General features: G+C 39.7%; 1 protein-coding gene and 1 pseudogene across 1 annotated transcript in view; both read right to left on the reverse strand.

The window, feature by feature from the left end:
* Positions 1-27,833, reverse strand: part of COLEC12 (collectin subfamily member 12) — a 187,514-nt gene that overhangs the window by 113,860 nt on the left and 45,821 nt on the right. The gene's annotated exons all lie outside the window — the stretch shown is intronic.
* Positions 3,958-9,349, reverse strand: LOC112835313 (RNA-binding protein PNO1-like; annotated as a pseudogene).

Raw genomic sequence — 27,833 nt, forward strand, 5'->3', positions numbered from 1 at the left:
TCTGGACTAAAAAGACTGAGGCTTATCTATGTAACCACTAACCTCTAGAGGAAAAAGACTTTTTCTTATTCACCTTTAATCTGCCCAGTGATTGGCACAGCTCATAACCAACCCTCAAATGTACACTGAACATAATTGACGATAAGTCCATTAACTAGTTAAATTAATGCAACAAACATTTATTGGGCATCTATCATATCCTTGGCATTATCCCAAATGAAGGAGAGGCCAAGCCCATCCCACCACATTCATGGGCAGGTGGGACGTCCTCCCTGGATTCCACTCTCCTCTCTGTCTTTGGGGAGGCATTCTTTACCCCCTTCAAAGCTGTCATTGGTGTTAAATTGTCATCTTTTAAAAATGCACAATTCTGGGCACCTGGGTGGCTCAGTCAGTTAAGTGTCTGCCTTCGGCTCAGGTCATGATCCCAGGGTCCTGGGATCGAGTCCCACATCAGGCTCCCTGCTCTGTGGGGAGTCTGCTTCTCCCTCTGCCTCTGCCTCCCTCTTTCTGTCTCTCATGAATAAATAAATAAAATCTTTTTTAAAAAATGGACAATTCTATACAAACTGTTATTTCCCCTCATGGAGGTCCTACTTAATGACATTTCCCCAATAAATATTGACTAAATGTCTGCCACAGGTTATGTCTTGTTCTATGTGCTGGATTAAAACAGAGAAAGTCTTTGCTCCTGTAGAGTTTATGTTCAATTTAAGATGAGACAGAGTGATGAGGAGACAGATGAAACTAAAAGAACCTTTCAAAAACACAACCAAATTGTAAAGAGAAGTAAAATTGTCTCTTTTTGCAGATGCAATGATACCATATATAGGAAACCCTAAAGACTACACCAAAAAATGGTTAGAACTAATCAACAGATTTAGAAGTTGCAGGATACAAAATCAATATAAAAAGATCACTTCATTTCTATGCATTAACAATGAACTATCAGGAAAAAAAAATTAAGAAAACAATCCCACTTAAAACTGCATCAAAAAGAATAAAACAACCTAGGAATAAATCTAACCAAGGAAGTGAAAGAGCTGAATACTGAAAATTATAAGACATTAATGAAAAACTGAAGATAACACCAATAAATGGAAAGATATTCTGTGTTCATAGATTGAAAGAATGTTAAAATGTCCATACTACCCAAAGCAATCTACAGAGTCAATGCAATCCCCATCAAAGTTCCAATGGCATTTTCACAGAAACAGAGCAAGCAATACTAAAATCTGTATGGAACCACAAAAGACCCTGAATGGCCAAAGCAATCTTGAGAAAGAACAAAGCTGGAAGCATCATGCTCCTTGATTTCACACTATGTTATGAAGCCATAGTAATCAAAATTGTATGGTATTGGCATAAAAACAGCCACACTGATCAGTGTAACTCAATGAAGAGCCTAGAAATAGACCCACGATTATATGGTCAATTTATGATAAAGGAGCCTCTTGGCTCCTTCCATACACAAATGGAAAAGAATAGCGTCTTCAATAAATGGCATTGGGAAAACCTGGATAGTCACATGCAAAAGAATGAAACCGAACCCCTATCTTATACCATTTGTAAACATATACTCAAATTGGATTAAAGACTTCAACATAAGACCTGAAACCATAAGACCCCTAGAAGAAAACTTAGGGTGTAAACTCATTGACATTGGTCTTAGCAATGATTTTTTTGGATTTGACACCAAAAGCAAAGGCAAGAAAAGTAAAAATGAGTAAGTGGAACTACATCAAACTAAAAAGCTTCTGCACAGCAAAGGAAATCATCAACAAAATGAAAAGGAAACTATGGAATGGGAGAAAAATATTTTTAATTGCGTTGTTTTTTTGCTATTGAGTTGGATGAGTTCCTTGTGTATTTTGGATCTTAGTCCCTTACCGGATATGTGGGTTGCAAACTTTACACCAGGAAACTTTAAAAAATTATTAGAAATCTTGTCTTGAATTTCAAAAATAAAATTATAAAAAACCTAAGCAATACAAATTTATACTTTTTATATCTCTCCAGATCAAGTTAAATGATGGCAAAAAAAGGTTGATTTTCATATGATTCTGTGGTATCTCTCATTTTCAGAGAATACAGAAATCAGATCTTCAAGCTACTCAGTGGGTAATTGACCAAATGGTCAGAACACATGCCATAATTGCTCAGCAATCTGTTATTATGGCTAAAAAAGTGATTGATTAGAAATTATATCCAATTGATATATAGAGACACATGTCTGTCGGAGCTCATTTAAAAGAAATTACTTTAAATAAAGTATTATTCCCCAAGTGAATCAGCATTGCATTTAATTAGGTAACTAAAAACTATCTTTTTTTCAGACTTAAATTAAAAATTATAAGCCAATATAATTTGGGAGAATAGTAATTAAGACATTAAACTATATATAAATATAATGGCTTTCCATTAAGATTTCATTAACTTAATGTTTTTCTCCCTTTGGATTAAATTACATCAGGCCAAAATGAACTTGCCCCCAAGCAAATTTTCTAAGGAATGAATATAACATTTACTAGGAAACACAAACACAGTAAAGGAATTTTCTTAAAGATATTTTTTAACCAGATGGAAGGCTTTATTTTAAAAATGTAAAAGGTCATAAAAGCCCCCTTTTGGGGGACAATCATAATTTTTTTAACAGGCCAAAGTGAATATTCTTAACACACACGTGTGACTTTTAATTCTTTAAAATGCAGTGGGGAGTGATTTTTCCTTAACAGTAAGAAGGAAAATCCCTCTGAGATTGTGAAGCCATAGAATTTGAGACTAAAAATTTGCTCACATCAAGACGCTGTTAGTTAACCATGTGCTTTGTGTGTTTGTGTTTTCTTAATGAAAGCATTTAGTTTCCCCACTAGTAAGGATGCAGATTTCAAAGCAGTTAAACTATTGTTAGATCAATGTGTACCACACCAGACAACATCTATACTGGGCTGATTTGATAGTAAACAACACAAAGATATTTTCTTATTCAATTCATTACCAACACAGGCTAGCAGAGAATCTGCACCAGAGCGAAAGGGAAGGTAGGGCTGTGTGGTGGCCAATGTTGATTTGAACGTCTAATTCCAGGCCTATGTGAATAATGAAATCTCAGTGAACAACCAAATCGGGAGAGGCCCTACAATCTATGGGAGATCCTCTACCACCCCATCCTTCTAATCTAGCACCCTTTACTTGCTATTTTTTTATTTTTTGGTGAGATGATTCTTTTAACTACACTCCATAGACAAGACATGCTTATAAATTTATAAAAAGTTATACATGTATAAATAAATTTATAAATTCATAAAGGTCTGTTTAAACAAGAAGGTTCACTCCGACAGGAGAATTATAAACTATGCAAATCTTTTATTTAAAATGATGTGAGGGGCGCCTGACTGGCTCAGTCGGTAGAGTATGCAACTCTTGATCTCAGGGTCGTGAGTTTAAGCCCCACACTGGGCGTAGGGCCTACTTAAAAAAAATGAAGTGATAAATTATAATTAATGTGTAAGTATAATAATGGCACTAAATTTATTTTTTTTTGAAGATTTTATTTATTTATTCATGAGAGACACAGAGAGAGAGAGAGCGAGAGAGAGGCAGAGGGAGAAGCAGGCTCCCAAGGAGCAGGGAGCCCGATGCGGGACTCGATCCCAGGACTCTGGGATCATGACCTGAGCCGAAGGCAGACGCTTAACCATCTGAGCCACCCAGGCGCCCAATAATGGCACTAAATTTAGATATGGAAATTCTCCTCAAAGTTGCTGAGTGTGAATACTATCAAACCTTTCCTCTCTGTTGATGCTTCTGGCTGAGAACGGAAGAAGCGATGGAGGCTTAAATTGAAAAATTCTTTACATGGTTTCTGGTGACCATGTGTGGAGGGCAATGTCTTTTTCTCTAGAGTCTCAAGGTAAAATGTCTCTGATTTGAAATCAGAATTGATCTGCTGTTCTGCTAACCATGGCTCGAATACTGCCATAAAGGTTTGATGGAGGATTTCCCAGGATGAGGTTACAAATGGCAGTTCTTACCATCCTGATGTTTCACAAAGAGCCAAGATTGTGAAATTTCACATCAGTCAAAACTATCCGTGTCTGTGTCACATTCTCTCTGGTGATTCTGATTGTTCCTCCTTCTCCAGGGATTCTTCCTATTGCCCGGGACAGGTCGTCTCCCTTTATGGGCTTCACGTCTGTAATTTCAAAAGATTCTAGAAAGAGGTCCTCCAACGTAATGAGGGCAAGTGCATACTCCACTGGAAACCCAAGAAGAAAGGCTTTCCCAAAATCAACTGCTTCTGTCAGAGCACGAACATCCGTGGTTTCTTTACAGGTCCTGATTTCTACATTCCTTGATTTTAAGGTACAGGGTACCTGAAGTCCCAAATGTTCTACAATGGGAGATGGGAGTAACTCTTTTCATCCAGTTCTCTTTTAATGGCATGTGGCTGTTAGTTGGAACAGGGATCTTTCTTATTTCTTCTTTCTGGCCCAGGAATCCACGGCCAGTGGGGGGTGGCAAAATGGGCTTTGCTGGCTGAGACTCCACTGTGTCCATGCAGCCCATGTCCCCACATCCCCTGACCACAGACGGCTGCTCAGCCTGCCTTTGTCCCCACCCGCCGGCCGCCCCAGCTAGTGAGCCGGGTGAAGCCGTCCTAACTCTGCTTATTAATTATCCCTATTTTGAAAACTTGTATTTTTCCAGAGCTCTTTCCTAATTACCTATTTACTAATGAATGTATTATTTATAGCACATTTGAAAGATAAGGTTCCCTTTCACTTATATGTTGCATTTGAAACAGTGAATTGAAAATCTCTTAGGTTTTATTTGTAGAGGCAAAACTGCTAAGAATATGAGTATGAATGGACTAAGCTAAATTTATTAATCCAATCAAGTATATAAAAAGTAGAAATTTAAATTTTTTAAATTTAAAACTTCTTTAAATTAAAAAAAATGTTTAAATAGTTGACTTTAAATTATTTTGAACCTACCTCCATATCACCATGAAAAACAATTATCAAACAGACACAAATCTAACTAAAGAATTGAATATTCTGAAAAAAAGGGAAAACTTTTACTGTATAGTCATTGTCATGTGAAAGAATGTTTTTAGGACCCAAAATGGAGAATGAGTAATAAACCTAGTGTTCCTGACAAAACAAATATGATTTGTTAACCCAAAGGGCCAAAATTTTAAAAATATAGAATGATCCCATGATGATATCCTTCATCATCTTTGCTGTCCACTTTGTATATAAGTGGGTGGCAACACATAGGAACCATGATCAGATCATGTGGCCTCTAATAGCTGGTCAACACATTTTATCCTGACTGGCATACCCTGTAGGATTTGGATCGGGCACTTCCTACTTTGCATCTCATCTCATAACATACTGAAGATTCTTTAGGACAAGAATCATGCCTTATTCATGTTTATTTCTTGAGGCACTTTGGAGAGTGCCTGACACACAGTTGGTGTTCAATAAAATCATAATTGAATGAATGAATGACCCATGGAATGTGGAGGAGGGAGGAGAGAGCAAAGGGCCACTGAGATGTCTAGCTTGGGTAAATCGATGAAAGGGGGAACTCATGAGGAGGAGCACACGGGGAGCAAGCTAATGAGTCTGACTTTGGACGTGTTGAGTTTGACATCCTACTGCATATCTGGGTTGGAGATCGCCAGTAAGTAGTTGGGAAAACCAGGCCGCAAAGTACCAGGGCTCCTTCTCTCACATTCATTGGTCCTTGGTCCTTCCAACAGAGGGGTATGCTAGAAAAGCAGCAGCAACAGCAGTAGTAGTGATGATGATGATGATGATGACGTTGATAATTGCTAATTGCTAACACTTACTTAACTGTTGCCGTGTACTATGAGTTTATATATATGATCTTATCTAACTATTACAGAAACCCAAGGAGGTAGATACCAGTACTGTCTAGGGAGGTTAAATAACTTACCTATGGTCGGTCACAAGCCTATACTCCTAGTCATTTTACTAAAATCCAAACCAAACCGAGAAACTTTGAAGAGTAGAAGAGTACTGCCATCCTTAACTCTAAACATGTATCTTCTTGATTTGTCCCTCTACCCTCAGGTCTGGAAATGTTTCCACAGTGAACCTGGACTTGACTATGTCCATTCACTAACCTAATTAATTTATTCATTCATTTACTAACAAATACTTATTCAGTTCCAGATATTGTGTTAAATATTACATTAAAGCCAGTACTAAAATTAAAATTAAATACTACATTGAAGCCAGTACTAAAATAATGTTATCACTGGCAATAAAAATAATAGCAAGAGTTTATAAAATACAACAAAAGAAGCAACAGAGTATGTGGACATTCCTACTACAAAGGGAGCCTGGTTTCAACTTCTAATCTGGCTACAAAACCTCATTTAGCTTGGTTGGGTCTCAGTGTCCTTAGAGGAAAGCTAAGGGGTAAAATTAGAGCCAGTTCTGCTATATTGCTACTTTGAAAGTACAAACTCTTTCCAAACCATTTGATATATTAGAAAACAATCCGAGCATTACATGAATTTCACTTTTTTGCTAATACCCAATTTCTTCTGTGACAAACACTAAGTGAATGCGGAAAACTTCATCCAGCTGAACTGAGCCATTCTGGAATACACAAAATGCGCACGCGCATGCATACACACCACACACACACACACACACACACTTTAAACACCTCCCAGCTACCTCAGTTCACCGTGTGTTGAGAGCCACACCCGTCCATATCTGGTGTTAGAACTTTCCATCTGATATCAGATAAATCTCCTTCCACCCCTTCACAAAACTCACAAGCTACAACCCTTCCAGTACCTATCTACTCAAGCAAATTCTTCAACAGAAAGTGCCATGTTTACTGTTGTATTTATATTTTTCTTAACATGTGTTTCTTTAACATGTATAAAACATGTGCTAACCTTTTTATAGAACCTTATCTTTTTTTAAAATATGTCAGTGGTAAGGTCTTTGAATGTTGTGACCCATGCCCCTTACCCCACTTTTCCCATTAGCCTGTGGTTTTTATGACATGAGTTTGCACAGTGCAGGGGTTTTTAGAAAGGCAACATGTTGCATGATAGCAGAACTGACTGTACTCAGATCATGCTCAGATTTAATGTCCGCTGTCATTCCTAGATTGAATGTTTACTTCTGATAGTCCTTTAAACAAATATTAACATGCTGAATCACATCAATAGGAGGCTGAAAATAAAAAGTAGCATTTCTTTAAGTCTGAACTTGCTTTTTTTTTCCTATAAGGGGAAAAAGGACCAGGTCATATCATTTAAATGACCACATACTCACTGTCCATTTCGCTACTCCCTCAGGGAAAGCACCTACTTCCTTGTACTTGAAAATTCAGCATTTTAGAAAGGCTGTCCCTTATACAAACCATAACAGGCTCTTAATCATAGGAAATAAACCATGTGTTGCTGGAGGGGAGGGGGATGGGGAGATGGGGTAACTGAATAATGGACATTAAGGAGAACACATGATGTAATGAGCAGTGGGTGTTATATAAGACTGATGAATCACAGACCTCTACCTCAGAAACCAATAATACATTATATGTTCATTAGTTGAATTTAATTTTAAAAAAATGGAGATGAAAGAAAGGAAGGAAGGAAGGAAGGAAGGAAGGAAGGCAGGCAGGCAGGCAGGCAGGCAGGCAGGCTGTCCCTTGGTTTCCTGTATCAACCAAGGATGCTTGGGGCTTCGTTGAAGGTAGGACTGGTATGGGCTCAAGAAACCTAATATAGTTTGAAGGTTATTGGCGTGCTGCTCCCAGTTTTTTCTGAGACTCCTGTGGTAACTAAACAACTGGTTTCTTACAAGATTCTGGCATCCCCAGGAGGCCCTGAAGTCAGGGTATTGCTCAGCCCAGAAGCCAATCAGCTCTAGGAGTCACTACTTACAGAAGACAACAGAAGGCTTGAGAGGCCTGCTCTGATCATTCCCTCCTGAATCCAGGTCTGCCCTGTTTATTAAAAGGCTGGAGGAGAGATTTGCCTGTGGCAGGTGGTAATCTTCTAAATACAATTATGAGAGAAAGAGAAGAAGGAAGGAAGGATAAGTACCCTGCAAAACCTACCACAAAAATCAAACTCACACCCCAAGAGGGAGTCACAAACTATATGAGGCCATCATCATTATTACTAATAATATAACACTACTAACATATTGTCCATAAATCATTAAGCCCTTCTCATTGGCTAGGAAAAAGGAATAGGAATTGTTAGAATATATGCAAAACTGTGAAAGATTATGCCAACAACTGAAAAGTGGTTCAAAGCATTATATGAAAATGCAAGAAATAAAAGAAGATACACAGTGTTTAAAATTGCAGATATTTTAAAAGATATAAACCAATAACAGCTGATAATGACCCAGAAAGATACATGGGGTACATGGTATTTTCATGACAAATCTCCATAATTGGAGCTGTCTTGCTTTCATAATCAGCTTTGCACCAGATCTAGCTTGGTGTCTACGTTTCTATATTGTCTGAGCAGCCCCATCTGGCCCATTCTTCCTCCACAAGGCCTCTCCTGGCCACTCTTCCTCAGGACAGGTCTTTGTCACTATCCTGATCAGCTCAGGCTGCCACCACCTCCTGCCAAGTGTGATGCAATGGATTGTCAAAATCAAACTCCTGTGTCAAATACCTTCTCTCTCATCACTTCCCTACTCAAACTGCCATCAAAATTATCTTCCCAAAGCTCCTATTTGAAGCTTACTCTCTTCTGCAATCACACAATGGCTACTTTTTCCTTACGGACACCTTCAGATGGGTTTTTAATGCTAACATCACCTTCACTGCACCCAACTGATCTGGTCTCAATCATTCTTTTCCTGCTTCACCTCCCATCCTGGCCATCCCCACATCTCCCACTTGAGCCCAAACACTTGCCATTCACAGAAGTGCCCTACATGGCCCCCTGCTCCAGGCCAGTGCTCACACCATCAGCTTAGCTTAGAACGTGAGTCCCCTCTTTTTGTCTCTTATCTCACTCACTTCCCTGATCCTGACTAGCAGCTTTTGGGTGTTTATTTAGTACTTATTCCTGATATTATAATTCTCTTCACTTATACTTCCCTAGTTGAATTCTGAGTTTCTTTTTTTTTTTTTTAATTTTTTACTGTTATGTTAATCACCATATATTACATCATTAGTTTTTGATGCAGTGTTCCATGATTCATCGTTTGTTCATAACACCCAGTGCACCATGCAAAACGTGCCCTCCTCAATACCCATCACCAGGCCAACCCATCCCCCCACCCCCCTACCCTCTAGAACCCTCAGTTTGTTTTTCAGAGTCCATCATCTCTCATGGTTCGTCTCCCCCTCTGACATACTCCCCTTTTCTTCCTCTCCTGTTATCTTCTTCTTTTCCTTTTTTCTTAAAATATGTTGCGTTATTTGTTTCAGAAGTACAGATCTGTGATTCAACAGTCTTGCACAATTCACAGCGCTCACCGTAGCACATACCCGAATTCTGAGTTTCTTAAAGATTTTAGCACCTAGCAAACTCTTTTGCACATAATGAACACTCTATTAACATTCACTAAATGTAATTAAGCTGAATTTCTTTTTTTTTTTTAAGATTTTTATTTATGTATTTATTTGACAGAGAGAGACAGAGCGAGAGAAGGAACACAAGCAGGGGGAGTGGGAGAGGGAGAAGCAGGTTTCCCGCCGAGCAGGGAGCCCAATGCAGGGCTCGATCCCAGGATCCTGGGACTGTGACCTGAGCCGAAGACCGACGCTTAACGACTGAGCCACCCAGCACACCAACCTGAATTTCTAATAAAGAAAGGATGAGAAGTTAAATTCATAGATATATACGTCTCACATATATTTGAAGTCTCTTTTTATACATAAATTTCCTGACTATCCAGAGGTAGACAAAGCATTCAGAATTTTGCCTGCTTGATAAAAAATCATTCTGGATATCTAAAATCTGAATATTGCATTATACTGAATAAGCTTTTTTTTTTTTAAAGATTTTATTTATTTATTTGAGAGAGAGAGAGAATGAGAGATAGAAAGCACAAGAGGGAAGAGGGTCAGAGGGAGAAGCAGACTCACCGCTGAGCAGGAAGCCCGATGCGGGACTCGATCCCGGGACTCCAGGATCATGACCTGAGCCGAAGGCAGTCGCTTAACCAACTGAGCCACCCAGGCGCCCTATACTGAATAAGCTTCTATATATAAGTTGAAGACACTCGTTTGTCTTCCAAATGCAAAGAGTGTCAAAATATAACGGCTATTATTTTGATGGGTCAGGCTAAAGAATTGCCTAGAACTTTGCACTCTTGTTTCTGATAATACACAACAGAAATTTGGACTGAAATCTAGACTCCTCATGCTCTACTCATAGTGAATAGCCAAAAAGGACTCTGACTGCGTTTCTGGCCATCAGATATTCTTAGTAACTGTTCACCTTTCCCCTTTGGTCTTCCATGTGTCTGTGCTGTCTCTGGAGAGAATTTAAGTCAGAATCTGTGACTAATGTGCATAGGATGTCAGCCAGACTATTGCTACGAAACGAGCTCCAGCTAGCCACCAACTCTTTGTCGTAACATTGCTTCTTGGTCAATTTACTGGACTGCAGGACAGACGCCTACTTAGTGATGAAAATGTTGGTCAAACAGGCCCTGCTCTGTCAGGGGACTAGCTAGAGAAAAGGGATTTATTTTGCAGGTAACAAGGGGAAAAAGACAGGGTGGCTTTCAGGAATTTAGATTTGGGGACTTCCACTGTAAATGTAGTTTGGTACATGACACAGATCTCCTCTGTGTTCAGCTGGGATTTTCAGGCCTGACTGCCAACCTATCCAGGAGTCACCTGAATCAAGTCACAACCAGAGGTAGCTCTCGCAAGGAAGCATGCTGTTTTGCTCTGAACAGCTACAGAAGAATTTTGTACTGTTCTTTGATGTGTTCATCTTTCCTCCACAACCAGACTGCATGTTTCCTGAGGCCAAGGTCCATGCTTCGTTATTTCATCTGTAGTCCTCACATGGCTGACTGAACCACCAATGTCGAAATACCTAGTGCATGCTCATTAAATATCTTCAATTAATTGACTGCACTGTAAAACGTAGCACAGTACTGGTGTTTTTCAGAGATCTCTAGCTCATACCGAGAAACAAGCACACATTTACATGACCCGGGAGCTTCAGAGGTGAGGAGCAATTCTCTAAGAAGCATAAAATTGGAGAGGGGTGGGGGAAGTGTAGGAAGGAAGGCAGCCATCACTGAGGAGAAATTACAGAAATTATAGGAGGCTGCCTTGGTCCAAACCGGGGCCTCTCTTAGCAGGACTCTATATTTTCAGAGAACAGCTCCATTAAATATTGATGATTGGACTCTGAAAGGCCTAGAATTAAATTCCAATTCTGTTTAAATTTTATGGGCTATGCAACATAAAGACCGAGAAAGAACATCTGGGCCACTGAGCCACATGCACGTGCTCACAGCTGGAAGAGATCAGAGATGACCCAAGTTAAATTAGCTTCAGGGTGGCCACCTGCACCGCATTTTCATTTCTCTAAAATTCTTTCCCCTGCCCATTTTGACCTGTCCCATGACTCTCCACTTAAACTGATTTTTTTTTTTAAAGTCTATTTCCGTAGTCTCTTTTCTCTCATGCTCTCAAGTTGGTTTTCACTGCATTGGTGTGCATGTGCACGCACATGGAATGAGGAACTCGCAGTCATTTGCTCAGTTGATAGCTGGTGGAGTTATCTCTCTTTAGTATATTCCTATGCACAATTAGAAAGGAAAGGAAACGACTCCAGGGCTAAAAGTTTTATTCTGATTCGGGTAAGGGCTTGAGTCAACCCAGATGGTGATACTTCATGTCCACAGCATGTGAGTCAAAAGAAAAGTCTCTGGAGAAATCATAGGAATGACAAAAGCTTGCATTTACTGAGCCCCTACCAGATGCCAGGCACTTTTTAAAGCTCTTTTGCATCTATTAATTCATTTAATGGACTGTTTGAGCTACAAAAGTGGGTAAAAAACAAATCTCTAATATTTCTCTAGCAATTAATAAAATAGGCTAAGGAGAGTAGAATTTGAAACTTTGACCTGTCATCCCAGAGCACACATACTTCTTTTGTTTTTGTTTTTGTTTTTTTAAAGGTTTTATTTATTTATTTGATAGAGAGAAACACAGCTAGAGAGGGAACACAAGCAGGGGGAGCGGGAGAGGGAGAAGCAGGCCTCCCGCAGAGCAGAGAGCCCGACGTGGGGCTCGATCCCAGGACCCTGGGATCATGACCCGAGCCGAAAGCAGACACTCAACGACTGAGCCACCCAGGTGCCCGAGCACACATATTTCTGAAGAAATATACTTTTTAGAGATTTATAGTCTACATACATGTTACATGTATATAGTCGATTATAATTCAGCTTTGAACTGTGGGATGTATTCTGAGTTTAACTTTTCAAAAAAATTATAAAAGGGGTAAGATGACATGTGCTAGATTGTAATGTAAAAGCCATATTCTTAAATAAATGTAAAAAAAGAAATTAATTTGGCCATAGAGATACTGCTGGATCTAAGAAAGTAGCCATGAGTGATTTCAGATGTTGTAAAGTCAGAGGGCCAGCATAAACCTCACTCTCTTACAACCCCGGCTGACAAATGAGTTAATAATTTACTTCTCCTCACTCTTTTCTTCTAAGTTGAGAGCTTAGCCTCACATATAAAGTGGTAATTTATCATGGAGCCAAAATTCATTCTGAATTCTAATATACTCAGTATTTCTGCCAACTATTTATTGCTTTTAAACATATTAAAATCTTAAGTGAACACGTGTCATTTTAACTTTCAATACTTCAAAAATTTACACATCAAGTTGAGCTGCGCTTTATTGAGAAAAAGAAAAGATACAATGGAAGATCCAAAATTCTCATTCCAGGGCGCCTGGGTGGCTCAGATGGTTGAGTGTCTGCCTTCGGCTCAGGTCATGATCCCAGGGTCCTGGGATCGAGTCCCGCATCGGGCTCCCTGCTCCTTGGGAGCCTGCTTCTCCCTCTGCTTCTCTCTCTCTCTCTCTCCTCCTCTGTCTCTCATGAATAAATAAATAAAATCTTTAAAAAAAAATTCTCATTCCATAAAATCCCAAGTATCCCTCTTCTACCAACTTTCATTGAATCTCTCTGAATAGTCACAGAAAGAATAAAAGAACAGACCCGAAGTTTGGGGGCGAGGCCATGATTATGGGAAGTTAAAGCAGGAGGTGACAGGAAAGAATCACAAATAAAGGAAGCAGGAATTATAATTTTGAATAGGAACTGGCTGCCCTTTAACATGCCTCATCTATCGGGGAAACTTTTTCCAGACTCAACTCAAACTTCTCTACCTTCCTCTGATGGGGTCCTTGCTCTGAGAAATCAACTGCACCTCAGCATTCTTTCTATGTCCTTCCACAATGGCACATTCTTCACTGTTTTATAATTATTTGTTTCCATGTCTGCCTTTTCCCCCAAATCATAAACAACTTAAGAAATTTTTTGTTTCCTTCGTATGCACTTTCCATATGCCTATACCAACCAAAATGGTAGCTCATCTTCAGTGCTTGATGGTATTCGTTGTATAAATCAATGAATGAATAAGCAAATTAATGGAAAGAGGTAATTAGGCTAGCAAGGGAGAGAAAACCCAGAGCACAGAGAAGAATCAGACCCTAGTAGCCATAACAACTCAAATTTTCTAAACCTCATGGTCTCCAGAAGTATGAATTCTTTTTCATTTTTCCAATTTCATCACTCTACCTACCTACCTACCAAAGTTTACTGAGATATAATACACATACTATCTATTTGGAGAATAGCACACGCAGTAATAATAATTAGGAAATGGTACTAATACCTCCCATTTAAATAGAATTTTACATAAAAGCAATTTCAATATGTTAATGCATTGGATTCTTCCAACATTTCTTTGAGTTACATGCCATAGAATTTTATCATCTCCTTTGTACGTATCAGATACCTGAATCTTGGAAAGGCTAAAGTACTCACAATTACAGATGATTCTGGGAAATACTGGGTTAGATCAAGTCAAACAGGCTCTACAGTGGGGCTGTAGAGTGTTATACATTAAAGTGCTATGCATAGTTTAACATACTTATGCACATTGTACGTCTCTGCAGAAGGCTAAGCTATGCAACTTTTCCTGCACTGATATGATTGAAGGGCATTTTTTCAAAGACCACCTTTGGAGACTATTTTGAAGGACTAGACTTTAGGAAACAATGGACTTAATCGTTCAGTGTTCACATGGAAGAATTCATCACACTATATGACAGTGGGTATATAAGGTGAACAAGAAGCAGACACGGTCCTTGTTCTCTACAGCGTATAGACTATAGTTTAAGGCATCATGAGAATGGACACAGGAAGACACTGTCCACAAGCCTACACTAACCAAAGTGGTGCTAGTCTACTTCAAGTTCATATTTTCCTTCTGCCGGTGAATGTGCACCAATAAAAACTCAACTTTGGGACAACTAAGAATATTTTTCTTTGTGTAGTTGTAGCTACACCCAACTTATCGGGAAACTAATAATGTCTCTTGATCTATATAATTGGTCAAATGTTTAAAAATCTTATCCGGGGGGCACCTGGGTGGCTCAGTCATTAAGTGTCTGCCTTCAGATGAGGAGCCCTGCAGTGGGCTCCCTACTCGGCAGGAAGCCTGCTTCTCCCTCTCCCACTCCCCCGCTTGCGTTCCCTCTCTCGCTGTCTCTTGTTAAATAAATAAATAAATAAATTAATTAATTAATTAATGAAATCTTTTAAATAAATAAAAATCTTATCAGATTCAGAAGAGGAATTTCTTTCAGTCAATACATTTGAAAACTAGGGATGCTCCTTATCCAGATTTGTAAGAAGAAGAAAATATATTAGGGGGTTGGAAGGACAGTTAATCTACAAACACTTATTGAACATATACTTTGTATCAGGTACTGGGGATAAAGATGAACAAGACAAAAATCTCTCCCCTCAAGTCCTACAGAGTCTACAGAACAGACAAGTGTAACAAACATTACTACTCAATACAATGAATGTCCTAATAAAAGAATGGAATGAGCACCAAAGAGGGGACACCCAAATCTGGGGGAGGTGGGGAAGAGGCAGTAAAGGGGCATAGAAATGTAATGCTTAAATTGAGTCTTAAACTATTTATTAGTGGTTAAATGTCTAAAATCTCTTCCAACATTATCATTCTGATTTCTGTTACCACTTCTTTCTCTTAAAATGAAGGTCTAGAATCTAATAAGAAATATTGCTTCTGATAACCATCATTAGGAAATGGGAAGTGTTACACACAGGGATTCTAGCTTGTGTGCCAGTGTTGGACTCCTCAGTGCTGGGGATGTATAAGGAGTCAGTCAGAGAATGATGCAGAGAGGAAGAGCTTACCGAGTGTGAAATGTAGGCTGGCCTTTCCTCTCCTCCATATTCATACTGGCTCAGTGATTTTCCATCACCACAATATTTCCTACAGAGATGGATTATACATTCAAGTCTTCTATTATGATGTCTACAGAGAGCACATCTGAATCTTAATCTGCAGCCCTGACTTCTCTCCTAGGCTCAGTGGATGTGGATTCAATTCTTTGTGCTCATTTCTACTTGGGAACCTTACCGTCACACCTCACCCTGCCTACCTCAAACTAGGTAATAGCAACAGATCACCTTCTAAGTGTTCCTGATTCCAATCTTTCCTTTCTTTTCATCCATTTTATACACTGCAACTGAGCTAATGCTCCTAAAACAGAGATTGCAGTATGCCTTCCACTATGTGATAGCAACCAGACTTTCTAAGCTGATCTAAAACAACCTTCCTGTCCCGCTTAGGACAGGGCACTGGCATACTGGATAGGAGCAGAGCCAGGAAGCTTGCATTTGGCACTTGGCTGCCATGACTTTGGGCAAATAACAGTCTGGCAGGATGGAGTAAAAAACCCATGCCAATGTATGGCTCCAGCATGTAGTCCCCCTCAGTAAGGAAGGCTTACTTACTAAGTTTTGTGTATTGCTACCCTTTGTTCTTTGCATATCTTGCTTCTTCGATGTGAGTTTAAGTCTCATCTTGCTTGTGAAACTTTCTCCAAGCACTCTGGTCCAGAGTGACTTATGTTTTCTCCAAACTCCTAGGACTTTTACTGCTAGCTCCTCCATAAAATCCTAGGCCATCTCTGGGAAAGCTAGAAGTCATTGCAAGAGTTCATTTGGTCCAGTCACCTGCTAGGAGGAGAGTCATCTCTTATTACTGATGAGCCAAGGCTGTTTCATATACAATCTTGAGTATTCACTAATTTTCTATATGTGTGTTAACATGGAATATATATTCAGTATATGAAAAATATGTATTCTGTATGTGCATATTCTCTTTCCAACTACTGCGTAAACCCTTCAAGAATATTTCTCTAATTTTTCCTATAGTATCTAAACAAAATATGTACTTGAGTATTTAACTGACTATAAGTATCTTCAGATTAGAGTTAAATTATTGATCAAAATCTCCAAATCTAGAAAAATGGATGCTGCATCAATTTTTCATGGCTGAAAGAAACCACAGGTCAAACCTGGAAGAAATTCAATTAGCTTGTATCTCACCTTCAAGTCTTCTGGTTTGTAAAATAAAACCACTCCTTTTATTTAAATTTCCTCTTGGGCCTTCTATTGAAATGGTGGTTAAGAATAGTTGGCTCTGGAAGTGTGGCTATCCTCAGGTTTTCATGGGAATGTGTGTCTGTTCGTGAACCTGCAGTACTCTTGGCTCCAAATACGTGCCTGTGTTCCCTTAGCCTAATGGTGCAGGGTGAGAAGAGAAACCAATGGAAATGAAGCATGAGGCTGGAGCACAAGAACAGGGTTAGAGAAAGCAAAGAAGAAAGGAGAGTACTCTCCAAACTTTGTGCTCAAACATCCTTATTAGAAACTAAGTAATGAAAAAGTGTCCTTCAGTATATGTTTTTTACTTATAAATTATATATACCCACTATGTCCATATTAAATAATATTACAGTTTAAATGTCTTTTTCTTTTTTCAGATAAAAAGCAAGCAAACATGTTTATACTGCACTTTGGAGATCACTGGGGTAAAGTCTAGACTCCTTAGCTAATAACCGGTCCAGTACAAGGTGTGGCCAGTGAAAATGCTGACATAATTGAAACAATATGCCATGTGCACAGCTAATAAAGCCATGTTCCCACTTCAGGCTCAGCTGTCCTTTTAGAGCATCCTCTGTGCAAAGAGCCTCCGGACTGCCCTGGCCCACATCCACTTCAGCTCCAGCCATCCCACAAGGGCAGCTTCAACACAGTGTGCCCCACCGACCCCCAGCCCACACTAGCCGCAGCTCCAGCCAGCCAGCCAAATTCACCAAGTACACAATGTCTACATAAGGGATAACCATACATAAGACCATTTCTTCAAGTGTAGAAGTAGCTATTCTGCCTAAATCATACAAACACAGAAAGTCAAACAAAATGGGGAGACAGAGGAAGAATATACTCCAAAACAAAGAATAATACAAAACCTCAGAAAAAGAACTAAGTGAAACAGAGATAAGCAATATGTCTGATAAAGACTTTAAAGTTATGATCGTAAAGATGCTCACCAGGCTGGAGAGAAGAGTGGAAGAACTTAATGAGAACTTCAACAAAGAGATAGAAAATACTAAAAAAAAAAAAAAAAATAACAAAGCCATGCAGATAGAAACCATGAGCCCATACTTACACTGCAGTATAAACATAAAGCATCAGAAATAGTCTTGATATGAAATTAATTATTTTTGAGGCATGATATTCCCAGAAGTGGCTTGCAGTCCTGACACTCTCAACTTTCTCTGGAACAATATTTTTTTGGTTGTTTCTTTGCATTGTTGTTTGGTTTGGTTTAGCTTGGTTGGGGGAAGCAGGAGATGGGATAGAGCAGAGAAAGAAAAGGCTAAAATACAAGTATAGGTATGAAAAACAAGAAAATTATCCTTCTCCAATGTGAAAACTTTTATTTGAAAAATTATGTATCTCTATATAAACAAGATAGACACATGATATTTCCACACTGCCTTTAAAGCAAGAAATTTCAAGCTGTCAGAAACAATATGCTGAAATCATCTTACTGGGTCTCATACCCATGGCAATGGCAGTTCTCCAAGCTGTACACAAGATCTGCCACAGGGGCACACACACAGTGCTCGTCTCCATCTCAGAAAATACTTCCTCCTTGATTTGTTATGTTTTGTTTTTCACTTTGCCCATTTAAGCTATTTTTACTAAGATACTTTTTCTTACATATTACTTTAAAACAGAGGTCAAATCGGACTTGTTGCCCTCTTCTTACAACATTCACAGTTGGTTTTTTCCAGTTGAAAATGTTTTTCCCACATGGTGTTTGCACTTGGAGGGGAACATAGAATAAAGGAATCAAACCTGACTGGACCAATAATTTTCACAGGGAGAGCAGAACACCAGGGAACGTGTGCCAGAGAGTGCGCGAACATGCACTTGTTCTTTCAAAGTGGCACCAAGGGTGCATGAAACCCACCAGGCAGTGTGGGTTTCAGAGCACCTTGGAATAAACATGATCAGTTTCTCCTAGGTTAAAGCTACCTTTTCTCAGCCTTGCTCCTTTTAACCTGCAGATGTTGTCTATATTGTAACAGAAGCTCTTATTCATTCAAATGCCAATTATTCACCTTTGTGAAAGTTCTGATAGGGATGGACTGACATTTCACTTTTTTTTTTTTTAACATAACAGCTTGGTTGAGATATATTCACATACCATATGATTCACTCATTTCAAGTGTTCAATTCAAGGGTTTTTAGTATATTTCAGAGTTGTGCAACTATCATTATAGGCAATTTGAGAACATTTTCATCACTCCAGAAAGAAACCAAATACCCACCAGCAGTCCTCCAGCGCCTTGGCCCCCATGCTCCTAGCAACCACTTGTTGCTATAGATTTGCCTGTTCTGCCATTTCATATAAATAGGGTCACTTTGTGTAGGATTTCTTTTGTTGAGCATAATATGTTCAAGGTTCATCTACGGTGAAGCATGTACCACTATTTCCTTTTAATGACTGAATAATATTCCATTTTATGGATTATACATTTTATTTATCCATTTATCAGTTGATAACATTTGAGTTGTTTCTACTTTTTGGCTACTGTGAATAATGCTACCATACACATTTGTGTGCAAGTTTTATGTGGACATGTTTTCATTTCATATCTAGGAGTGGAATTGCTGGGCCATATGAAAATTTTATGTTCAATCCTTTTTCCTTTTTTTTTAGTTTCAGGAATAGAATTTAATGATTCATCACTTACATATAACACCCAGTGCTCATCACAAGTGCCCTCCTTAATGCCCATCACCATTTAACCCATCCCCTTGCCCACTTCCCCTCCAGCAACCCTCAGTTGCTTAGAAATCTGTGGTTCTCTACAGTTAGTCTGTTTTATGGTTTGCCTCTCTCTTTTTGTTTTTTCCCCTATGCTCATCTGTTTCAAAAATATTATGCCCAATCTTCTGAGGAACTGTCAGATTATTCTGACATTTATCATTTATTTATATAAACAAGTTCTGTAAACAAACTCAAATGTGAAATGCAAAATGAAAAAAGGAATATTCTGCTGCTTTTATAAAATAATTTCCAAACCTTTCAACACTGTAGGGTTGCATGAAATATTTACGGTGTTAATTGCAAATTATGGTCTTATTAGAGCAAGTCCAGTTGATCTTAATATATATTGCAACATTTTGTCAGCCATTCATTTTTATTATTAAGCACCCCTGAAAGCAATCAAAAGCCATTTATTTAATTCACATTTTCCATTTGACTTCTCCCTAATCATTCTGAATTATTTTACCCATTTTTCTTCAGAATATAAGGGCCTGGAGTGCATAAGCACATTAATGGGCTTCTGAAAAAATGTATGCATTTATCTTTGACAGTTTGCGTTGAATGATCAGCACCACCTTCATAGTTATTTTTTAAAGATTTATTTATTTATTTATTTTAAAGATTTTCTTTATTCATTTGACAAAGAGAGAGAAAGAGAGCACAAGCAGGGGGACCGGCAGGCAGATGGAGAGGGAGAAGCAGGCTCCCTGCTGACCAGGGAGCCCGATGTGGGGCTCCATCCCAGGACCCTGGGATCACGACCCAAGCTGAAGGCAGACACTTAACTGAGCCACCCAGGTGCCCCTTGATTTATTTATTTAATTGAGAGAGAGAGAGAGAGAGAGAGAGAGAGAGGGAGAGAGAGAGAGAGCGTGAGTGTGCAGAGAGGGAGGGGCAGAGGGAGAGGAAAAGAGAGAATCTCAAGCAGACTCCCCGTTGAGCAGGGAGCCTGATGCAGGGCTTGATTCCAAGACTGTGAGACATAACCTGAGCCAAAATCAAGAGCCGGATGCTCAACAGACTGAGCCACCCAGGCGCCCCATAGTTATTTGTGATTGTACTGGTTTATCTTCCCATGTTCAAGATGCTGACTATTTATGGGCTCCTCTAGTTCATGTGATTGGATGGAGTGACCTCCTCCTGGGAATTACATGGCCTTAAATCAGATTAAAACGTGTTGAATCCCTCCTTTTGAAAGACTGTTCATGCTGTGCAGATAACACACGCATTCAGGCTTTCTCCTTGGCTTATGGCCTTTGTTAACCAACAAAAATGGTATCTTTTAGTAAATTCTCTTTTTCTATTTATAAATTGGGATCAGCCATGGTTGTACCATCTAAGAGATACTTGTATCAGAGGCACCTTCTTACATAGGGACAGACCCTGCTCCTCTGAGTAGGATCTGACTTCATCAGAGGACAATCAGATCTCCCCTCAACTCTCCGTGGGGCAGCATGAACCTTCTCCATTTCTCATGGAGGTAGAGGCAAAGCAGAGCAGCCTACCATTTCTGGAAATTTCACCCATAGTTCTTGTCTGGTGTGCTGAATGGAGGCCACCCAGTCTGTCTTCTTGAATAGAATTTGATGACTTCGCCAGACCAAGTGAAACAGATCCACCATAGAAGTACTCCAGGAAAAACAGAGCGTAACCTCGGTGTGCTGAGAGTCTGGTATACTGCTCTTTATGAGCACTGTCAAAAGTAGGAGGGGATAACCCCCAGCTTCTCTTTTTGTGAAATTCACCCCTCCACATCTACTTGATAACATTACAAAGAAGCAGGTTCTAGTGCTTGGATCCTTTACTAATGTGTAGTAAACACACAGGTACAACTATAAATGCAGATCCTGTCATCTCTGATTTTATTAAATATAAAGCTACTGATCACTTTTTTCCCCCTAGCAAAATATATCAATAATATAATCATATGGGGGGTGCCTGGGTGGCTCAGTTGGTTAAGCAACTGCCTTCAGCTCAGGTCATGATCCTGGAGTCCCAGGATCCAGTCCCGCATCGGGCTCCCTGCTCAGCAGGGAGTCTGCTTCTCCCTCTGACCTTCCTCCCTCTCATGCTCTCTCTCTCTACCATTCTCTCTCTCAATAAATAAAAATCTTTAAAAAATATATAATCATATGGGAAGAAAAACTCCAACCTTAATTTTTTATAATTATTGAATATTTTAGAACTCTTCTTAAAAATAGTCAATAATCAGGGTGTCTGGATGGTGGCTGAGTCTTAAGTGTCTGATTCTTGATTTCAGCTCAGGTCTTGATCTCGGAGTGGTGAGTTCAAGGCCCACAGTGGGTGTGGAGCCTATTTAAATAAAAAAAAATAGCCAACTGTCAAGGTAAATGGTAAAGGGGGCGGCACAGAAATTGGACTTTGGGGAACAGTACGCATGAAAATATGTAACTAAAAAGTTCAGTGGGGAATGCAGCACCACTATAACTGAAAAACAGTAATTCTGCTGCTTTCAAATATCCAAGTGGTGGCCACAAAGTCTGTCTTTCTCTAAAGCCTGTCTGGATCAGTGCCTTTTGTCTCTCTTGAAAATATTACTTTGTGTAGTAATCTTTATTTTAACCACTTTGTCATCATCATGGGATAAACACAATAGAGTTTCCCAAATGAATCTGGGAGGTTGGGGTTGTCTAGATAAAACATCACTGACTGTTTGGCAAACAAGTGCTCACAAAGGGCCTGAGCCTGTAATCTTTGTGTTGGCAGAACACTGCTGTAGTATAACTCGGTTTGGCAAACCTTGTATAAAAATAGGACCCCTGACTTAAGATACAGTGTAAACAGACTGACTTCCTAAAACCCTCAATGGGTATGTGGTGAATGAATACTTAGGCACAAACTCTTCTTTGTAAAACCAAATTTACTTGAAAGGTAATGTTTCTCTTCTCTATTTTTCATGATATGTGGGCAGACCAACCCCCACCCCTGTACCAAACACTTCAGTTACTGTCCAAATTCCTGTAGAATCCAGAGGGGAGATGGTACTCAACTACTGAGGGACTTGGAATAAGTGAGATGTCTGTGAGGCTAATTAGATTGTCAGTGGCTAAAAATATGCATAAATTAGAACAATTAAAGTAAATGAAAATGATTAATAGAAATTTGTGGGGAGGAATCTTTTTAACTGATTCGGTTTCCATTATACAAGTACAAACGCCCTTTCTGATGAGTTTAAAAGATTTTAAAAATTACTATACTGTACATAAATTTAATGAAAATAAAGCAGTGCCTTTTGTTATAGTGTACAAAGGAATAAATTCTATGGTTTCCCTTAAAAGTAATTTTCATTGAAGGACTACTGTATACTCAGTATATGTACAAACAATAAAAAGAATTGGTGGCTAAATATACAAAACAAGGTCACAGAAATGACACCTGGAGGGGGGAGGGAGGAAAATAAATACTGTTTACTTGAATTCATGTCTTTCCTTGAAATCATACTGAATTTGCACAGCAAAAGAAATAGTCAACAAAACCAAAAGACAACTGACAGAATGGGAGAAGATATTTGTAAATGACATATCAAATAAAGGGCTAGTATCCAAAGTCTATAAAGAACTTATCAAACTCAACACCCAAAGAACAAATGATCCAATCAAGAAATGGGCAGAAGACATGAACATTTTTCCAAAGAAGACATCCAAATGGCCAACAGACACATGAAAAAGTGCTCAACATCGCTCAGCATCAGGGAAATCCAAATCAAAACCTCAATGAGATACCACCTCACAGCAGTCAGAATGGCTAAAATTAACAAATCAGGAAACGACAGATGTTGGTGGGGATGCGGAGAAAGGGGAACCCTCCTACACTGTTGGTGGGAATGCAAGCTGGTGCAACCACTCTGGAAAACAGTATGGAGGTTCCTCAAACAGTTGAAAATAGAGCTACCATACGATCCAGCAATTGCACTACTGGATATTTACCCCAAAGATACAAATGTAGGGATCCGAAGGGGTACATGCACCCCGATGTTTAGAGCAGCAATGTCCACAATAGCCAAACTGTGGAAAGAGCCAAGATGTCCATCGATAGATGAATGGATAAAGAAGATGTGGTATATATATATATATATATATATATAAGTACACACACACACACACACACACACACACACACAATGGAGTATTAGGCAGCCATCAAAAGGAATTAGATCTTGCCATTTGCAACGACGTGGATAGAACTGGAGGGTGTTATGCTGAGTGACATAAATCAATCAGAGAAAGACATGTATCATATGACCTCACTGATATGAGGAATTCTTAATCTCAGGAAACAAACGGAGGGTTGCTGGAGTGGGGGTGGGGTGGGAGGGATGGGTGGCTGGGTGATAGACATTGGGGAGGGTATGTGCTATGGTGAGCGCTGTGAATTGTGCAAGACTGTTGAATCACAGATCGGTACCTCTGAAACAAATAATGCAATATATGTTAAGAACAAAAAAAGAAGATAGCAGGAGGGGAAGAATGAAGGGGGGAAATCGGAGGGGGAGACAAACCATGAGAGACGATGGACTCTGAAAAACAAACTGAGGGTTCTAGAGGGGAGGGGGTGGGGGGATGGGTTAGCCTGGTGATGGGTATTAAAGAGGGCACGCTCTGTGTGGAGCACTGGGTGTTATGCACAAACAATGAATCATGGAACACTACATCAAAAACTAATGATGTAATGTATGGTGATTAACATAACAATAAAAAATTTAAAGAAAAAAAAGAAATCATACTGAAGACTATACAACCGTAAACAATGCAGAGTTAGGGTCACTGACCCACCGCACAGTAAAAAATACTGCATGTAATTTCTGACTGCACAAAAACTTAACTATAGCCTACTCTTGACCAGAAGCCTTATAGATAACAGAAACAGTCGACTAACACCTGTTGTGTATGTTTCATGTATTATATGCTATATTCTCACAATAAACTAAAGAAAATATTCAGAAAATCAATAAGGAAGAGAAAATACATTTATAGTACTGTAAGTATAAAAAAACCCCTGTGTCAGTGGACCACGCAGCGTAAACCCAGGTTGTTCAAGGGTCAACTGTATTAAAATTTTCTTTAAAAATATAGAACATATACCTTTTTGAAAACAATGATTATTCTTTGGGGTGGTGCGTTCTAACAGACTTCTACATTCAAAAATACACATTTCTAAACGAGTCAGAAAAAACACTGTAAGTTGAAAAATAACTCTGGTGTAAGAGATTTTCTCTGAGGCTGGGTTGAGGAAAAATATGTTCTTCTCACTATTGTTTACAGTCTAAATAGAGAAACATCACAAATATCAGAGCTTGTCTTGAAGGCGACCTGCAGGGCCACAGAGACTCAGAAGTGCTGTTAGTTGCCTTATGAGCCAACATAATGAAGCTTCCTCAGCAAACTCACACAGGGGTTCCAGTATTGAGATGCTTTTCTAGAATGTGGGTAAAACCACTGTGCAGCCATGGAGGTGCACCCCTCCGATCTCCCTCAAGACAGAACCTGCTATGACCGCCAGCCACTGCACCTTTGGGATCTGCAACGGTGTTCCTGCTGAGGCCACCCTGTCGTGGATCTGCTCCCAGTCAATGACTGAGCATAGCAGGGACACTAGCTCTCGGTCACTTCCCAACATGGAACGCTTCTAACAGGCAACCTCTGCTCTCAGAGTTCCCACCAGGCTGGCTGAGACTGTCTCTAGCTGCACCGTAGTCTGAGGCATCTACCCAATCCTTTCTTCCTCCTCTCTTCTCGTAGGGGTCAGACCTGTATAGTCTGAAGGCTCTCTCTGGTTATTTTGGCTTCCTCACTCCATTATCCTTCACAGACATTTCCACTAATAGTTCTCTCACACTTTTCATTCTGTCTTAGTGTCAGCCTTCCAGAGGACTCAAACAAATGCAGACATCTTGGGCCCCAACCTACATTCTTTTGGGAAAAATGGAATGCTGAGCTAGCCCTGGGATACCTGTAGCATACACACAGATCTTTAAATGAGAATGTCTGGGCCACATTATCCAAACACAGTGTGTTCTGCTCAGACCTGGCCTCCCCTCTCTACTATAAAGCAGTTCATAGAACCCTGATATTAACTCTGGTTTAGGTATAGCCAGGAAATGTTCGTCTTTTTAAAAAATTGTATCCCCAGAAATTACTTAACATCTTGAAAATAATATTGTTATTGATAATATTACCAAAAAACTTTCATTGAGATATTTCTTACGATTTAAAAAAACTTTCACTTAAGTTTCATTTTATCACCTTTTATTCTCATGTCAAATATGTACGCTAGGTAAATCATTTATTAACAGACTATTTAGGGTGCCTGGGTGGCTCAGTTGGTTAAGCATCCAACCCTTGATTTTGGCTCAGGTCATGATCTCAGGGTTGTGGGATTGAGCCCCACACTGGGCTCCATGCTAGGAGTGGAGTCTCTCTCTCCCTCTGCCCTTCCTCACCTCCCTCTCTAAAATAAAGGGGGAAAAAAAGAAATATTTAATGAAAAAAATTAGGCACAGATTGCCTTCACTTGCATTAGGAAACATTTATATTACTTAAAGGGACAATGTTGACATTGAACAAAATATTAATTATATTACAAGAACTTTCCCTTTTTTCATTGTGGCAAGATACACATAAAAGTTACTATCTTAACCTTTCTTAGGTATACAGTTCCGTAGCGTTAAGTACATTCATATTGCTGTTCAACCAATTTCTAGAACTCTTTTCATCTTGCAAAATTGAAACTCTGAACCCATTAAACAACAGCTGCCCATTGCCCCCTCTCCCCAGCCCCTGGCAACCATCATTCTGCTCTTTGTCTCTGATTTTGACTACTCTAAGTAACTCTCATATAAGTGACATCATGCAGTATTCATTCTTTTGTGACTGGCTTATTTCATTTAGCATAATGTCCTCGAGGTTTACCCGTGTTGTAGCATATGAAGGACTTGTTAAAAAAATCCTTCATTGGCTTCCAGGGACACCATACTGTCTGGTTCTGTTTCTGCCTCTAAATCATCTTTTCAGCCCATTTTACTGGATCAGCTTCTTCCATCCACCTCTTTAAAGTGGACATTCTCCAGAGTTCTGTCCGTGGCCCCCTCATCCTCCCTGTAGGTGATCATATCCACTTTTCATGGTTTCACTGTCACATATGTTCTGGTCACTTCCTCTCCTGTGGACTTCAGACTCACATCTGACTGACCGCTGGACACTTCCACCTCGGTACCAGAGGACTTGTGGTAGGCTGATAATGGCCCTCAAAGAGATCAACTCCAAATTCCTGGAACCTGTAAATGTTACCTTATTTGGAAAAAGAGTCTTTGCAGACATTAAGGATTCTGAGATAAGATTATCCTGGATTACCTGGGTGGGCCCTAAACACAACCACAAATGTTCTTTTAAGGGAGGGGCAGAGAGAAATTGGACAAATGCACAAAGAAGGCAATGTGACTGCAGAGGCAGATGGAAGTAATGGGGCCAAAACCCAAGGAACGCCAGCAACCACCAGAAGCCAGAAGAGTCAAGCAACAGATTCCCTCCTAGAGTCTTTAAAGGAACCAACCTGCTGACATCTTGATTTTGGACTTCTGGCCTCCCAAACTATGAGAATAAATTTCTGTTGTTTTAAGCAAAGAGGTGTATGATAATTTGTTTTGGCAACCACAGGAAATGGATAGAGTGCTGTATAAATTTCCTAGAACTACTATAACAGAGTACCACAAACTGCAGGACTTACACAACAGAAATGTATTCTCTCACATTCTAGAGGCTAGAAGTCCAAGGTCTGGGGATCAGCAGGGTTGGCTGACGCCTTCCGAGGGCTGTGATGGAGAATCTCCTCCATGCCTTTCCTAGCTTCTGGTGGTTTGCCGGCAACTGTTGGTATTCCTTGGCTTCTGATGCATCACCCTGATCTCTGCTTTCATCTTTACATGGTGTTCTCCCTCTGTGGATGCCCTCTGTGTCCACACTGCTCCTCTTTGTAAGGACACTGGTCATCTTGGAGTAGGGCCCACCCTAATGTGCCTACCATCTTAATCCGCAAAGACCCTGTTTCCAAATAAGGTCATAACCACAGGTACTGGGAGGTTAGGACTTCATCATCTTTTGGGGAACACAACTCAGCACATAACTTGTCTATTCTCTGGCTCCTCAAAATTCATGTCCCTCCCACATGCAAAATACACTGACCTCATCACTACATCCCCCAAAGTCTTCATCCATTCCAGCATCCACTCAAAGTCCTAAATCTCATCATCCAAATCAGTTATGGGTAAAACTTGGGGTAAGATTCATCCTGGAGCAAAACTCTCCTTCCAAAATACAACAGTGGAACAGGCATAGGATACACATTCCCAT

The sequence above is a fragment of the Callorhinus ursinus genome, unplaced genomic scaffold (assembly GCF_003265705.2).
Source record: "Callorhinus ursinus isolate GAN/ISIS: 27379988/994484 unplaced genomic scaffold, GSC_fseal_2.0 scaffold11, whole genome shotgun sequence".
In the NCBI taxonomy this organism is placed as follows: domain Eukaryota; kingdom Metazoa; phylum Chordata; class Mammalia; order Carnivora; family Otariidae; genus Callorhinus; species Callorhinus ursinus.